The sequence below is a fragment of the Oncorhynchus clarkii genome, chromosome 28 (assembly GCF_045791955.1).
Source record: "Oncorhynchus clarkii lewisi isolate Uvic-CL-2024 chromosome 28, UVic_Ocla_1.0, whole genome shotgun sequence".
Lineage (NCBI taxonomy): Eukaryota > Metazoa > Chordata > Actinopteri > Salmoniformes > Salmonidae > Oncorhynchus > Oncorhynchus clarkii.
This window is the reverse complement of record NC_092174.1, coordinates 3,585,332-3,603,675: the sequence shown is the minus strand read 5'-3', so window position 1 is coordinate 3,603,675 and position 18,344 is coordinate 3,585,332.

Sequence of the window (18,344 nt, the reverse complement as noted above, 5' to 3'; positions counted from 1 at the left end):
TCGCTGTTTATTATCTATGCATAGTCACTTTACCCCTACCTACATGTACAACTTACCTCGACTAACCTGTACTCCCGCACATTGACTCGGTACCGGTACCCCCTGTATATAGCATCATTATTGTTATTTTATTGTTACTTTTTATTCAAATGTTTTCTTATTTAGTCAACATTATTTCTTGAACTGCATTGTTGGTTAAGGACTTGTAAGTAAGCATTTCACAGTAAGGTCTACCTGTATTCAGCGCACGTGACCAATATCTTTTGATTTTTGGGAGGGTGGGCCTTTAGAATAACCAAGTTAATGAGCGGGAAACAAACGATTCCAGTCAGCCTGCACAGCCGGCTCATTGGAACTACACCGAAACCAATTTCACACATAATAAGAGTTAGCCTATAGACAAGATAACATTGACAATTTGATGGCCACATCTTGTATTTGACAGATGCAGGGAAATGAGCATCACTTGATCAAATCCTCCTTCAGAGTCACATTGTCACATGGAATGACGCTGGAGAGACAAAGCAGGTACGGGGAGTAACACATTTAATAAATAACGGACATGGAACGAGACAGGAACAGCGTCAGCATACAAGAAAACAAAGACAAAAAACAGTCTATGCATCAGCAGGGAACAGAGCAAGGGAGCTGACAAATATAAGGGAGGTAATAAACAGATGATAAGTGAGTCCAGGTGAGTCCAACATCTCTGAAGCTAGTGACGAGGGAAGGCAGGTGTAACTGATAGCAGGAGTGCTTGATGCAGGGCAGCCTGGCACCCTCAAGCGCCAGGGGAGGGAAGAGCGGGAGCAGACGTGACATTCTTTTTATTCAGTTTAGTCACAGGATTTATACATTTGCAGTACGTTTGCCAATCGGTTGTGCAGCCAGACTTATTTGCCATTCCTTTTGCCTCATCCCTCTCAACTATACAAATGTTCAATTCCTCATCAATCCACGGGGATTTAACAGTTTATACAGTCATTTTCTTAATAGGTCCATGCGTATTAGAAACTGGAATAAGCAATTTCATAAATGTGTCAAGTGCAGTGTCTGTTTGGTCCTCATTACACACCACGGACCAATAAATATTATTTACATCAACAACATAGGAATCAGTAAAGACGTGATCAATACATGTTGATGATTTCATTCCTGTGCTGTGTGTAACTACCCTGGTAGGTTGACTGCAGGCACTGGTTACAGTTTGAAGCTTTTTCTTGAGTGGGCAGCTTGATATTTATTTATATTTATATTTAGATCAATATTTAAATTACCCAGAAAATATGCCTCTCTGTTGATATCACATACATTATCAAGCATTTCACACATGTTATCCAGATACTGACTGTTAGCACTTGGTGGTCTATAGCAGCTTCCCACCAGAATGGGCTTTAGGTGAGGCAGATGAACCTGTAGCCATATTACTTCAACCGTATTTAACATGAGATCCTCTATAAGCTTTAGAGGAATGTGGTTCTGAATATAAACAGCAACACCTCCACCATAGTCATTTCTATATTTTATGTAAATGTTATAACCTTGTATTGCTACCACTGTATCATCAAAAGTATTATCTAAGTGAGTTGCAGAGAGTCAGAAAATTAATGTCATTTGTTACTAGCAAATTATTTATTTATTTAATCTTCTTTCTGAGGCTACATGTGTTAATGCGCTATTTTGAGCGCTTTTCTTCTGGGATGCGTGCCTTGCGAGAGTATTCGGCCCCCTTGAACTTTGCGACCTTTTGCCACATTTCAGGCTTCAAACATAAAGATATAAAACTGTATTTTTTTGTGAAGAAATAACAACAAGTGGGACACAATCATGAAGTGGAACGACAATGGAACGAAATATTGGATATTTCAAACTTTTTTAACAAATCAAAAACTGAAAAATTGGGCGTGCAAAATTATTCAGCCCCTTTACTTTCAGTGCAGCAAACTCTCTCCAGAAGTTCAGTGAGGATCTCTGAATGATCCAATGTTGACCTAAATGACTAATGATGATAAATACAATCCACCTGTGTGTAATCAAGTCTCCGTATAAATGCACCTGCACTGTGATAGTCTCAGAGGTCCGTTAAAAGCGCAGAGAGCATCATGAAGAACAAGGAACACACCAGGCAGGTCCGAGATACTGTTGTGAAGAAGTTTAAAGCCGGATTTGGATACAAAAAGACTTCCCAAGCTTTAAACATCCCAAGGAGCACTGTGCAAGCGATAATATTGAAATGGAAGGAGTATCAGACCACTGCAAATCTACCAAGACCTGGCCGTCCCTCTAAACTTTCAGCTCATACAAGGAGAAGACTGATCAGAGATGCAGCCAAGAGGCCCATGATCACTCTGGATGAACTGCAGAGATCTACAGCTGAGGTGGGAGACTCTGTCCATAGGACAACAATCAGTCGTATATTGCACAAATCTGGCCTTTATGGAAGAGTGGCAAGAAGAAAGCCATTTCTTAAAGATATCCATAAAAAGTGTTGTTTAAAGTTTGCCACAAGCCACCTGGGAGACACACCAAACATGTGGAAGAAGGTGCTCTGGTCAGATGAAACCAAAATTGAACTTTTTGGCAACAATGCAAAACGTTATGTTTGGCGTAAAAGCAACACAGCTGAACACACCATCCCCACTGTCAAACATGGTGGTGGCAGCATCATGGTTTGGGCCTGCTTTTCTTCAGCAGGGACAGGGAAGATGGTTAAAATTGATGGGAAGATGGATGGAGCCAAATACAGGACCATTCTGTAAGAAAACCTGATGGAGTCTGCAAAAGACCTGAGACTGGGACAGAGATTTGTCTTCCAACAAGAGAATGATCCAAAACATAAAGCAAAATCTACAATGGAATGGTTCAAAAATAAACATATCCAGGTGTTAGAATGGCCAAGTCAAAGTCCAGACCTGAATCCAATCGAGAATCTGTGTAAAGAACTGAAAACTGCTGTTCACAAATGCTCTCCATCCAACCTCACTGAGCTCAAGCTGTTTTGCAAGGAGGAATGGGAAAAAATTTCAGTCTCTCGATGTGCAAAACTGATAGAGACAAAACCCAAGCGACTTACAGCTGTAATCGCAGCAAAAGGTGGCGCTACAAAGTATTAACTTAAGGGGGCTGAATAATTTTGCACGCCCAATTTTTCAGTTTTTGATTTGTTAAAATAGTTTGAAATATCCAATAAATGTTGTTCCACTTCATGATTGTGTCCCACTTGTTGTTGATTCTTCACAAAAAAATACAGTTTTATATCTTTATGTTTGAAGTCTGAAATGTGGCAAAAGGTCGCAAAGTTCAAGGGGGCCGAATACTTTCGCAAGGCACTGTATTTGTATGCTTTTCTGGGAAGCTTAGTAAAAGTAGATATGCTCATGTTATTTATGTTAGTGCAGGGTGAGCTGCACACAGTGGACTTCCTCCTAGGGCACACCGGCTCAATGCTAACAGTATACATCTGGTTCATAGGCACATGATTACTTCATACAATAGCGGTAGGATCGACAGAGGCATTCAGGACTGTTAGGGGGACATAAATTAGGTTACTTACATTGTGTCTACCAACGCCCCTGGGATAATGTACATTTGCTGAAGCATTATGACAACTCTGAGTCACAATGGTAGGGATTTACTGAGCTGGGTTTGGGTCATTGATAAGTCATTGTCTCAACACAGCCTTATAATGCTATGAAAGGATCCAGGTACACAAATGATTTGGATGGATCCCATCTTCCTTATAAAACATGTTTTGTTTCCAAAAGTTATCAAAATAGTCAACAAACGTTACACTCATTGAGCTGCAATAATCACGTAGCCAGTTGTGAAGAGAAAGAATCCTGCTAAAACGTTCAATGCCACAATTCAGAGAGGGCACAGGGGGGTCTTTTGTTAGTGTCTAGCAGAGAGTCAATGAGTCAATGATGTTCGATGCTTGGCTGCCATTTGAACAAATAATAATAACACCCGCATTGTATCTGTGAGCTGTTGACTAGAGCACAAGTGCCCATACCAGAGTGGGCACATTCGCTAATTGACGCAACATTTTTTGTGACTAAACCATTTGAAAATGCAATGGAAACTCATTTAACTTACACTGGAATTTGGAATTTACATTGGAATTTAACCGCAGAAGTTATTTTGCAGTTAAAATTGTGCGTCATCACACACAAATTGTTATCAGCAACAAGTAAATTTGATAGAAACACTTCTCTGGGATTTTATTTATGCCGATCTTTTTATATTCGTACGAAAATCTGTCGCCAATTGGATGGAAACCTAGCTACTATCTCAGCAAATGTGAGTAATGTGTGTCTTATTCAGTGATTGATCCTTTTACATAACAGCTGACAGAATTTCACTGCTTTTAATATGAAAATGTTTGCTACCCTGTTTAGAACTATTGCGTTTTCTCCCCGGTCCCGCCAAACGCAGCAACATTGAAAGAAAAAGCTTTACAGATGTCAGCTAGATGCATTCATTCTATCATTTAAGACATTTATTCTTGTGAGCACCGATTATTTATTATATATTATATATTTTTTGTCTTCTAGGGCAACAAATGATGACTTAAGAGAAAATGAAAGGCCTATTTGACTAGACAAGTTGACTAAAATAGGTTAGCACATGTTTTAAATTATAAGCAGATAAATATACAAATTTGGCTTAAAAGTGTACTATTCTCCCAACACCCCTGTGAAAAAAGTTGTCCCAACGTCTCTGCCTGTAATACAAGGAGGCTACCATATCAATATTCAACACAATCTCACACTCAATTTGTGCAAATACTGTATGTGCAAATAGTATTGCAGCAGATAGAGAGAATACAGTAGACAGCATGTGGCAAAAAGTGATTGAAGATTTATTTTTGGTGTCCTGTGTTTATGCCCTTTTATGGACATCCTGTTTGGATGAGTGCTTATGTAAAAATGATAGTTCAGCTGTTTGCTTATGTAACATGATAGTGCAGCTGTTTCTTTTGGGTAAAGCAAATGTTTGCAATAAAAATGTCCTGGTGATTGACATGTAGTGACCTTGTTGAACTGAAAGAAAATGTGAAACAGCTGGGAAATTTTGTAGTGAAATTATGGATCTGCTGTGTGTCTTGTGACCCCTTGTATATAGGTAGCTCTGCCTGAGTGCTTTTGAAAATACATACAAACTAAGGTAAACTATTTTGGGCCTGTCTTTAGCTTCAGGTGGAGAGATTATTTTAAAGTGCTTGATATGATGAAACAAGTACAGCATAATGAACATTTATGAAAATGGGCACTTCAGTCCTCAAGACATTACAAGGGCAGGCGGGAGGGAGGGAGAGAGAGTCCCAGCCTGACCAGGCCACATTATTATTCACACCGGCACCAACAACCTGCGAGAGAAGCAGGAGAGAGTAGGCAGCCTGGTCAACAGAGTAGAAGAGAGGGCCTCTGAGTTGTTCCCCACATCACCATCTCCACTCTGCTGCCCCACAAAGACTTTCATCCCCATACCATTCAGAAAGTCAACGCTGATATCACCAGAGGGTGTGGCCTACTCCCGCCAAGCCACAGGCCCCAACAGCGCAGCTACACGGGGGTCATCAGAGGACAAGAGAACCCTGTAGGATTAAGTGAGATTAAACATCATCTCCAATACATCTGCACTAAACTGCACTAAACACACACGGACGCATGCACACACACATACATACACACACACACACACACACGGACGCATGCACACACACACACACACACACACACACACACACACACACACGGACGCATACACACACACACACACACACACGAACGCATGCACACACACACCTATTGTACTAAAAGTTTACTTGTTCAACTAATAGGAATTTGTATATATATAACAGAAAAAATGTTAGCTGTTATCCTGTTTATCCCACTCTTAACAACGTATTAGTTAGTAGTTACTGTATTTCTGACTGCTATTCTTCCTTTTTGCAACATGAAATCACTATCAGTTAGCATGTGGAACATTCAGGGCCTAACTCATCAACCTTTGGACTGAATAGTTTAGAACTGGAGTTCAACAAAAATCTTAAAGATGTTGATGTCATCATTCTGCAGGAGACATGGTGTAAGGCTGACATTGTCACTCACTGTCCCACAGGCTACAGAGTGGTAGTTATGCCGTCACAGAAACACAGCTCTGTCAATAGAGGCAGAGACTCTGGAGGACTGATCATTTGGTACAAATCCCCTCAAAATGGGTAAATATCACATTTGGTTAAAACTGAAAAAATAACTTGTACTGACTGAAAAATATGTGTTCCTTTGCGCAATATATATCCCCCCATCAGAATCCCCATATTACTCAGAGGAGATCTTCCCCACCCTTGAGGAAGAGATGTGCCATTTCCAGGCCCAGGGAAATGTGCTCATCTGTGGGGACACAAATGCATGCACAGGAACACTACCTGATCTAAAGACGCCGACAGAGATGGCCGCCGACAGAGACACTTCCGGCGCCGACAGAGATGGCCGCCTTTCTTCGTGTTCCTAGGAAACTATGCAGTTTTTTGTTTTCTTACGTGTTATTTCTTACATTGGTACCCCAGGTCATCTTAGGTTTCATTACATACAGTCGAGAAGAACTACTGAATATAAGAGCAGCGTCAACTCACCATCAGTACAACCAAGAATATGACTTTCGCGAAGCGGATCCTGTGTTCTGCCTTTCACCCAGGACAACGGAATGGATCCCAGCCTGCGACCCAAAAAGACGACTTCGTAAAAGAGGGAAACGAAGCGGTCTTCTGGTCAGGCTCCGGAGACGGGCACATCGCGCACCACTCCCTAGCATACTTCTCGCCAATGTCCAGTCTCTTGACAACAAGGTTGATGAAATCCGAGCAAGGGTAGCATTCCAGAGGGACATCAGAGACTGTAACGTTCTTTGCTTCACGGAAACATGGCTCACTGGAGAGACTGGTTTCTCCATGCATTGCGTGAAACATCTTTCTGGTAAGAAGAGGGGCGGAGGCGTATGCTTTATGGTTAACGAGACGTGGTGTGGTCACAACAACATACAGGAACTCAAGTCCTTCTGTTCACCTGATTTAGAATTCCTCACAATCAAATGTCGACCGCATTATCTACCAAGGGAATTCTTTTCGATTATAATCACAGCCGTATATATTCCCCCCCAAGCAGACACATCGATGGCTCTGAACGAACTTTATTTGACTCTTTGCAAACTGGAATCCACATATCCTGAGGCTGCATTCATTGTAGCTGGAAATTTTAACAGGGCTAATCTGAAAACAAGACTCCCTAAATTTTATCAGCATATCGATTGCGCAACCAGGGCTGGCAAAACCTTGGATCATTGCTATTCTAACTTCCGCGACGCATATAAGGCCCTCCCCCGCTCTCCTTTCGGAAAAGCTGACCACGACTCCATTCTGTTGCTCCCTGCCTACAGACAGAAGCTAAAACAAGCTCCCGCGCTGAGGTCTGTTCAACGCTGGTCCGACCAATCTGATTCCACACTCCAAGACTGCTTCCATCACGTGGACTGGGATATGTTTCGTATTGCGTCAAACAACAACATTGACGAATATGCTGATTCGGTGAGCGAGTTCATTAGAACGTGCGTTGAAGATGTCGTTCCCATAGCAACGATTAAAACATTCCCAAACCAGAAACCGTGGATTGATGGCAGCATTCGCGTGAAACTGAAAGCGCGAACCACTGCTTTTAATCAGGGCAAGGTGACCGGAAACATGACCGAATGCAAACAGTGTAGCTATTCCCTCCGCAAGGCAGTCAAACAAGCTAAGCGTCAGTATAGAGACAAAGTAGAATCGCAATTCAACGGCTCAGACACAAGAGGTATGTGGCAGGGTCTACAGTCAATCACGGATTACAAAAAGAAAACCAGCCCAGTCACGGACCAGGATGTCTTGCTCCCAGGCAGACTAAATAACTTTTTTGCCCTCTTTGAGGACAATACAGTGCCACTGACACAGCCCGCAACCAAAACATGCGGACTCTCCTTCACTGCAGCCGAGGTGAGGAAAACATTTAAACGTGTTAACCCTCGCAAGGCTGCAGGCCCAGACGGCATCCCCAGCCGCGCCCTCAGAGCATGCGCAGACCAGCTGGCTGGTGTGTTTACGGACATATTTAATCAATCCCTATCCCAGTCTGCTGTTCCCACATGCTTCAAGAGGGCCACCATTGTTCCTGTTCCCAAGAAAGCTAAGGTAACTGAGCTAAACGACTACCGCCCCGTAGCACTCACTTCCGTCATCATGAAGTGCTTTGAGAGACTAGTCAAGGACCATATCACCTCCACCCTACCTGACACCCTAGACCCACTCCAATTTGCTTACCGCCCAAATAGGTCCACAGACGATGCAATCTCAACCACACTGCACACTGCCCTAACCCATCTGGACAAGAGGAATACCTATGTGAGAATGCTGTTCATCGACTACAGCTCAGCATTTAACACCATAGTACCCTCCAAACTCGTCATCAAGCTCGAGACCCTGGGTCTCGACCCCGCCCTGTGCAACTGGGTACTGGACTTCCTGACGGGCCGCCCCCAGGTGGTGAGGGTAGGTAACAACATCTCCACCCCGCTGATCCTCAACACTGGGGCCCCACAAGGGTGCGTTCTAAGCCCTCTCCTGTACTCCCTGTTCACTCCCTGTTCAACCTCAGGAGGCTGAAGAAATTCGGCTTGTCACCAAAAGCACTCACAAACTTCTACAGATGCACAATCGAGAGCATCCTGTCGGGCTGTATCACCGCCTGGTACGGCAACTGCTCCGCCCACAACCGTAAGGCTCTCCAGAGGGTAGTGAGGTCTGCACAACGCATCACCGGGGGCAAACTACCTGCCCTCCAGGACACCTACACCACCCGATGTCACAGGAAGGCCATAAAGATCATCAAGGACAACAACCACCCGAGCCACTGCCTGTTCACCCCGCTATCATCCAGAAGGCGAGGTCAGTACAGGTGCATCAAAGCTGGGACCGAGAGACTGAAAAACAGCTTCTATCTCAAGGCCATCAGACTGTTAAACAGCCACCACTAACATTGAGTGGCTGCTGCCAACACACTGACTCAACTCCAGCCACTTTAATAATGGGAATTGATGGGAATTGATGTAAAATATATCACTAGCCACTTTAAACAATGCTATTTAATATAATGTTTACATACCCTACATTAGTCATCTCATATGTATACGTATATACTGTACTCTATTTCATCTACTGCATCTTTATGTAATACATGTATCACTAGCCACTTTAAACTATGCCACTTTGTTTACATACTCATCTCATATGTATATACTGTACTCAATACCATCTACTGCATCTTGCCTATGCCGCTCTGTACCATCACTCATTCATATATCTTTATGTACATATTCTTTATCCCCTTACACTTGTGTGTATAAGGTAGTAGTTTTGGAATTGTTAGTTAGATTACTCGTTGGTTATTACTGCATTGTCGGAACTAGAAGCACAAGCAATTCGCTACACTCGCATTAACATCTGCTAACCATGTGTATGTGACAAATAAAAGTTGATTTGATTTGATTTGACAACACGAGGGGACAGCTTTATTACAAGCCATACTGTTTCTAACTGTCTTCATCTCCCCCATAGAAACAACAGTGACAGCACCGTCAACAAACATGGAAGGGATCTGTTGCAGCTCTGTAGAAGCCTGGGTCTGTACTTTGTCAATGGTAGGTTACTGGGAGACTCTTTGGGGAGATTCATCTACTGCTCACCTCTTGGCCACTGTATATGATTACAGACATTGACCCTTTCTCTCTCAGCTCATTCACTGTCAAGCCACTAACACCTCTGTCTGATCACAGCCAAATTACGTTGTTCCTCAAGAGAACAGACTTGAAAACAACCACACATTCACAGCCCAGTAAGCTGTACAACATCTGAAATGTATACAGATGGGCATAAAACAGCACAGAAGAATACCAGAAAGCAACCTGTAACCAAAATATCCAAACACTCTTAGATAACTTTCTGGATACTACATTCACTCACAGTAAAGAAGGCCTCAATCTAGCAGTACAAAACATCAACTATATATTCAGGCAAACGGCAAAAGAAGCACAATTGAAATTGATAAAAACAAATACAAAAAAAGACCACAGATGACAACTGGCTTGATGCAGATTGTAAAATTATAAGGAATAAACTTAGAACACTATCCAACCAAAAGCACAGAGACCTAAATAATGGTGAATTACGCCTTCATTACTATGAGAATTTAAAACTCTAGAAACATACACTCAGAACCAAAAAAGCACAGTACAACAGCAAGCAGTTTACACTAATTGAGGAGTCCATAAACACAAACAACTTCTGTCAAAATTGATACAAAATGGAGACATACGGACAACTCATTTTAAAACACTCTACAACACCATTCACCAACACGGCAGGGTAGCCTAGTGGTTAGAGCGTTGGACTAGTAACCGAAAGGTTGCAAGTTCGAATCCCCGAGCTGACAAGGTACAAATCTGTCGTTCTGCCCCTGAACAGGCAGTTCCTAGGCCGTCATTGAAAATAAGAATTTGTTCTTAACTGACTTGCCTAGTAAAATAAAGGTAAAATAAAATAAAAAAAGTTGACACAAACGCAGAGCAAGGCCAAATTCATGAGAAGTTGAATGGATTACAAAAAGCTATAAAGGACAATAAAAATCCATTGGACTCCCCAATTACTGACCAGGAGCTCTATAAGAAACTTCAGGCTCTCAAATGTAAAAAACATGTGGACCTGATGGCATCCTAAATGAGACTCTCAAATTCATTAGTGCAAAATTTCAATTGGCTTTATTAAAACTGTTTAATTTGATCCTGAGGTTATTTCTCTGACATCTGGAATCAAGGACTCATGTGTGAATGGAGACAAAGTTGACCCTAACAATTACAGAGACATTTATGTGAACAGTAACCCAGGGAAGGTTTTCTGTAGTATTATAAATGTAAGAGTTCTAAACTTCCTTAATAAGCACAATGTCTTGAGTAAAAGCCAAATTGGATTTACACCAAAACATTGCACGACTGATCATATTTACACCCCACACACCCTGATAGATAAACATGTCCACCAAAATATATGCTTGCTTTATCGACTTCCAAAAAGCATTTGATTCTATTTGGCATACAGGATTGTTCTACAAAGTTATTGAAAGTGGTGTAGGGGGTAAAACATATGACATAATTAAATCAATGTACACTGGCAATACGTGCAGCATCAAAATTGGCAAGAAAAGAACAGAATTCTTTAACCAGGGGCGGGTCCTTCGCCAGGGTTGCAATCTGAGCCCTGCGCTCCTCAATATTTACATCAGCAAATTGGCCGCTATTCTAGAAAAATCCTTAGCCCCTGGTGTTAGTCTCGACAATTCAGAGGTGAAATGCCTACTCTTCGCAGATGACCTATGCCTGCTGTCACCCACAGCACATGGCCTACAGCAGAGCCTGGACCTGCTAGAGCAGTACTGCCAGACCTGGGCCCTGGCAGTAAACCCCAAAAATACTAAAATAATGATTTTCCAGAGAAGATCCAGATCTCAGGGAATTAGACCAAAGTTCTCAACTGGTACAAAATAAGTAGGGTACTGCACACACTACAATTACTGAGGTTTAAAAATAAGCTCAACTGGATACCTTAATGAGGCAGTGAATGAACTGAGAGAGAAAGCATGCAAGGCATTCTACACCATTAAAAAACAAATTCAAATTGAAATACCTATTAAAATTTGTCTAAAACTAATTGAATATGTCATTGAACCAATTGCACTTCATGGCAGCGAGGTTTGGGATCCACTTGCAAAAGAAGATTTCATCAAATTGGACAAACACCCCATTGAAACACTGCATGCAGAGTTCTGTAAGATTATCCTACATGTCCAGAGGAAAACTACAAACAATGTATGCAGAGCAGAATTAGGCCAATATCCACTAATAATAAAAACTCAGAAAAGAGCAATTAAGTTTTGGAAACATCTAAAATACAGTGACCCCATCTCATATCATTGCCAAGCCCTGCAATGCCAAGAACTGAGCAAAGAAGAGTACCCTCATCCAGCTGGTCCTGAGGCTGAGTTCACAAACATGTTCTACTAACACACTGAAGCCTCAGGACCAGAACATCCAATCAATCAGAATAAACTAAATTACAACACAGTCAAAACAAAACTACATTGCTTATTGGGAAAGACAAGCACAAAGCAAAATGCAGTGCTATCTGGCCCTAAATCGACAGTACACCGTGGCTAACTATCTGACCATGGTTACTGATCAACACTTTAGAAAAACCTTGACAAAGTACAGGCTCTGTGAGCACAGCCTTGCCATTGAGAAGGGTAGACACAGGAAAACCTGTCTCCCTGTAGAGGAAAGGCTGTGCAACCACGGCACCACAGCAGAACCTGAGACAGAGCTGTATTTCCTGACAAAATGTCAAATATATAAAACAATTAGAGAGTGTAATTTCCCCAAATTTGAGGTCTAAAAGACCGCTCTGATGAGAGTAGGCTACCCGTCCTGGGGGAGGACGCAGAGAGCTGTGGGTTGGCAGCGCACTACATTGCTGCCATCCTGCCATAAGATGAGGGACAGTGTCTGACAGACCAATCAACCTGCACATGTCCTCTACTGTATGCTTATTGTTATTGTTCAATGTATGGTTATGTTGACCCTTGGTTACTGTTGTTACTGTTGTCCCGTTGACACATTTTTTTCTTATTATTTTCATATTGTAAATATCTAAAGTAAGCTTTGGCAATATGTACATTGTTATGTCATGCCAATAAAGCAAATTGAATTGAATTGAATTTGTTAGGTGCTTCCTAAGAAGAGGTAGGTACAGGAGTCAGGAGCAGGAGAGCAAGGAAGTCCCAGTGGCACAGTCGTTTATTATTAAGTCCCAACCCAACAACAACAGGTGGGGAAACACACCCCAGCGGAGTCGCCACACATAGGGAAAATCACGAAACACACAGAGGAGAAACCTCTACTCCTAATACAGTACCAACGGTACGACTGTGAGAGAAAAAAAAACCTGTGTTGAGCAACAACAGCAAATAATCCCTCACAAAGCATAGCAGGCAGCGGAGGTTAATAAACCCACCGAAATTAACTAATAGGACACAGGTGTAAACAAAAACAGACAGACACAAACTAAAAGGAAAAATGGATCGGTGGCAGCTAGTAGGCCGGCGACGACGACCGCCGAGCACCACAAGAAACAGGGAGAGGAGCCACCGTCGGTGAAAGTCGTGACAGAACTGTTTATTTTCCCATTTGTACTTTAACCATTTGTACATTGTTACAACACTGCAAATATACATGATATGACATTTGTAATGTCTTTATTCTTTTGAAAATTCTGTATGTGTAATGTTTACTGTTTATTTTACTTTTGTGTGTTATCTACTTCACTTGCTATGGCAATGTTAACATATGTTTCCCATGCCTATAAAGCCCCTTGAATTGAATTGAGAGAATGAGAGATGTTAACATGTGTTTCCCATGCCAATAAAGCCCCTTGAGAAAGAGATCCCTTAGCAAAACCTATGATCGTTCTTACCACTATTACTTTGGGGTTCTAATCCCCCTCTTTCAGAATACTATTACTTTGTGGTTCTAATCCCCCTCTTTCAGAATCCTATTACTTTGGGGTTCTAATCCCCCTCTTTCAGAATACTATTACTTTGGGGTTCTAATCCCCCTCTTTCAGAATACTATTACTTTGGGGTTCTAATCCCCCTCTTTCAGAATACTATTACTTTGGGGTTCTAATCCCCCTCTTTCAGAATACTATTACTTTGGGGTTCTAATCCACCTCTTTCAGAATACTATTACTTTGGGGTTTTAATCCCCCTCTTTCAGAATCCTATTACTTTGGGGTTCTAATCCCCTCTTTCAGAATCCTATTACTTTGGGGTTCTAATTCCCCTCTTTCAGAATACTATTACTTTGTGGTTCTAATCCCCCTCTTTCAGAATACTATTACTTTGGGGTTCTAATCCCCCTCTTTCAGAATACTATTACTTTGGGGTTCTAATCCCCCTCTTTCAGAATACTATTACTTTGGGGTTCTAATCCACCTCTTTCAGAATACTATTACTTTGGGGTTCTAATCCCCTCTTTCAGAATACTATTACTTTGTGGTTCTAATCCCCTCTTTCAGAATCCTATTACTTTGGGGTTCTAATTCCCCTCTTTCAGAATACTATTACTTTGGGGTTCTAATCCCCCTCTTTCAGAATACTATTACTTTGGGGTTCCAATCCCCCTCTTTCAGAATACTCTTACTTTGGGGTTCTAATCCCCCTCTTTCAGAATACTATTACTTTGGGGTTCTAATCCCCCTCTTTCAGAATACTATTACTTTGGGGTAATCCCCCTCTTTCAGAATACTATTACTTTGGGGTTCTAATCCCCCTCTTTCAAAATACTATTACTTTGGGGTTCTAATTCCCCTCTTTCAGAATACTATTACTTTGGGGTTCTAATCCCCCTCTTTCAGAATCCCAACTGTGAACAAATCTCTAACATTCATGATCATTCACTATATTTATCCCTAAACTACCCACAATAACTTTTGTCTATTGTTATTCTCAATGAGTTTACTGCCAATATGACAGTTTTATAATTAGCTAAATACATTGTTGGAGACAGTTTTCATGTCTTTCGTTATGCAAACATTTGCTTATTAGATTATATTTCTCATTAAGAATAATGTTGTTTTAATTCTATATGGGTCATGCCTTGCTTTGGTCATGTGTTCTCTTATGGGTCAATGATTTTAATTAGAATATAGCAATTATTTTCTCGCTGCAATTACTTAGAAGGGCATGTGGTCCCACCCCTCCCATGTGTGCCCAGGTGCATATTTTATAGCACATATACATGCAGGATGTAAGGCTTACTAGTTATGGCAAATGTTAGGAAGACCTGGTTGTTGTAACAAAAACACACACAAAACAGATTTATACTTTGACCACAACTTTTCACATACGTTTTATTTGGGTCTTTTTAATTTACCCTGTTGATTGGCTCCAGCCATTGGAAGCTCGGTGCATGTACAAAGAAAAATACAAAGAAAAATAACACGCAATTCAACCATTGATGGATGGTGATGAAAATAATGACATAGCCAGTGGTCATGTTAAGGTTTTCAATGTTTTATTGGTGGAGTTTATGTATTTGCTGTATATTATATGATGCCTGAATAGGAATAGGAAAGAGGATCTGATCATTTCTTGATCCAAAAAGACACACAACTGTTTTGGGGTTAATTCCACATCTGCTTGCATTGCTTGGTAGTGTATTAGCATGGTATGAGACAACATAAATTATACAATTTAAGTAAAATACAAATTAACAGTATTATCCTGAAATGAGACATGAATTAAACATGTGTTATCACATCAACAACAACAAAATATTTCAGAATGTACCTGTTTTCAGTATAGAATGACTTGTATACAGATTATATTACAACTCTTTGTGTTTTGTCTTAATGATTGTTCTTTAGTAAATAGGAAACTCAACAATGTGTTAGTCCGAGAAACATTAACTAGATAGTTGTTTTATGTTTGTGAAACCATGAAATGTACACATTGAGAAGTGATTTTGTAACAACAGTTTTGAATGGGTAACTGTATCAAATATATATATCATTGTATGTTTGAATTAGCGCTCATATAAACTGTTTTCATCACTGCCTTGTAAACACATTCTTGTAAATTGGTGCTACTGTACGTGATTATATGGGGCTGCTGTACAGATTTGAGCACTTGACAAGACGTTGACATTTCTGGGTATGTCTCACCTGTAACATAATAATAATAATGATTATGATAATAATAATAATATTGTTATATAATTTTTCTAATAATACAAATCTGTCAACCAACCAAATGTATTTCTTAAAACCCCTTTTTGCATCAGCAGTGTTTTACCCAGTTTAAAAATCCAAGACCCATCAATGCATATGCCGAAGCACAGCATCTAGGAAGCACTCCCTAAACGTCATAAACCTAGAATTAAAATTAGAGAGGAACCATGATCCAAGGGCTGTGCTGAGTGGACATTTAAGAGTACTGTACATGTGGCCCTTATTGTTATTCAAGATGTTCCAAAGTTAGCAGATGACCATCAGGGTCATATAATATTTTATTTTTATTTCACCTTTATTTAACCAGGTAGGCTAGTTGAGAACAATTTCTTATTTGCAAATGCGACCTGGCCAAGATAAAGCAAAGCAGTGTGACACAGACAAACACAGAGTTACACATGGAGTAAACAATAAACAAGCCAATAACACAATAAACAAATCAATGACACAGTAGAAAAAAGAACGTCTATATACAGTGTGTGCAAAAGGCATGAGGAGGTAGGCAATAATAGGCCATAGGAGTGAATAGTTACAATTTAGCAGATTAACACTGGAGTGATAAATGAGCAGATGATGATGTGCAAGTAGAGATACTGATGTGCAAAAGAGCAGAAAAGTAAATAAAATAAAAACAGTATGGGGATGAGGTAGATAGATTGGGCGGGCTATTTACAGATGGACTATGAACAGCTGCAGCGATAGGTTAGCTGCTCAGATAGTTGATGTTTATATAGTTGATGTTGGTGAGGGAAATAAAAGTCTCCAACTTCAGAGATTTTTGCAATTCGTTCCAGTCACTGGCAGCAGAGAACTGGAAGGAAAGGCGGCCAAATGAGGTGTTGGCTTTGGGGATGATCAGTGAGATATACCTGCTGGAACGTGTGCTACGGGTGGGTGTTGTTATCGGGACCAGTGAACTGAGATAAGGCGGAGCTTTACCTAGCATTGACTTATAGATGACCTGTTTGGCGACGAATATGTAGCAAGGGCCAGCCGACTAGAGCATACAGGTCGCAGAGGTGGGTGGTATAAGGTGATTTGGTAACAAAACGGATGGCACTGTGATAGACTGCATCCAGTTTGCTGAGTAGAGTGTTGGAAGCTATTTTGTAGATGACATTGCCGAAGTCGAGGATCGGTAGGATAGTCAGTTTTACTAGGGTAAGTTTGGCGGCGTGAGTGGAGGCTTTATTGCGAACGGCGAACGGTTGAAAAGCATGCATTTGGTTTTACTAGCATTTAAGAGCAGTTGGAGGCCACGGAAGGAGTGTTGTATGGCATTGAAGCTCGTTTGGAGGTTAGTTAGCACAGTGTCCAAGGAAGGGCCAGAAGTATACAGAATGGTGTCGTCTGCGTAGAGGTGGATCAGAGAATCACCAGCAGCAAGAGCGACATCATTGATATATACAGAGAAAAGAGTCAGCCTGAGAATTGAACCCTGTGGCACCCCCATAGAGACTGCCAGAGGTCCGGACAACAGGCCCTCTGATTTGACAAACTGACCTTTATCTGAGAAGTAGTTGGTGAACCAGGCAAGGCAGTCATTTGAGAAGCTAAGGCTATTGAGTCTGCCGATAAGAATGTGGTGATTGACAGAGTCTAAAGCCTTGGCCAGGTCGATGAAGACGGCTGCACAGTACTGTCTATTATCAATGGCGGTTATGATATCATTTAGGATCTTGAGCGTGGCTGAGGTGCACCCATGACCAGCTGGGAAATCAGATTGCATAGTGGAGAAGGTACGGTAGGATTTGAAATGGCCGGTGATCTGTTTGTTAACTTGGCTTTCGAAGATTTTACAAAGGCAGGGCAGGATGGATATAGGTCTATATCAGTTTGGGTCTAGAGTGTCTCCCCCTTCGAAGAGGGGGATGACTGCGGCAGCTTTCCAATCTTTGGGGATCTCAGACGATACGAAAGAGAGGTTGAATAGGCTAGTAATAGGGGTTGCAACAATTTTTGGCGGATAATTTTAGAAAGAGAGGGTCCAAGTTGTCTAGCCCAGCAGATTTGTTGGGATCCAGATTTTACAGCTCTTTCAGAACATCAGCTGGCTGGATTTGGGTGAAGGGGAAGTGGGGTGGGGGGGGGGGCTTGGGCAAGTTGCTGCATGGGGTGCTGAGATGTTGGCCGGGGTAGGGGTAGCCAGGTGGAAAGCATGGCCAGCCGTAGAAAAACGCTAATTGAAATGAGGAGGAGGAGGCGCTCCTATTCTGCATGGACTTTACAGTATCCCAAAACGTTTTGGAATTAGTGCTACAGGATGCAAATGTCTGTTTGAAAAAGATAGTCTTAGCTTTCCTAACTGAGTGAGTATATTGGTTCCTGACTTCCCTGAAAAGTTGCATATAATAGGTACTATTCAACGCTAATGCAGAACGCCACAGGATGTTTTTGTGTTGGTCAAGGGCAGTCAAGTCTG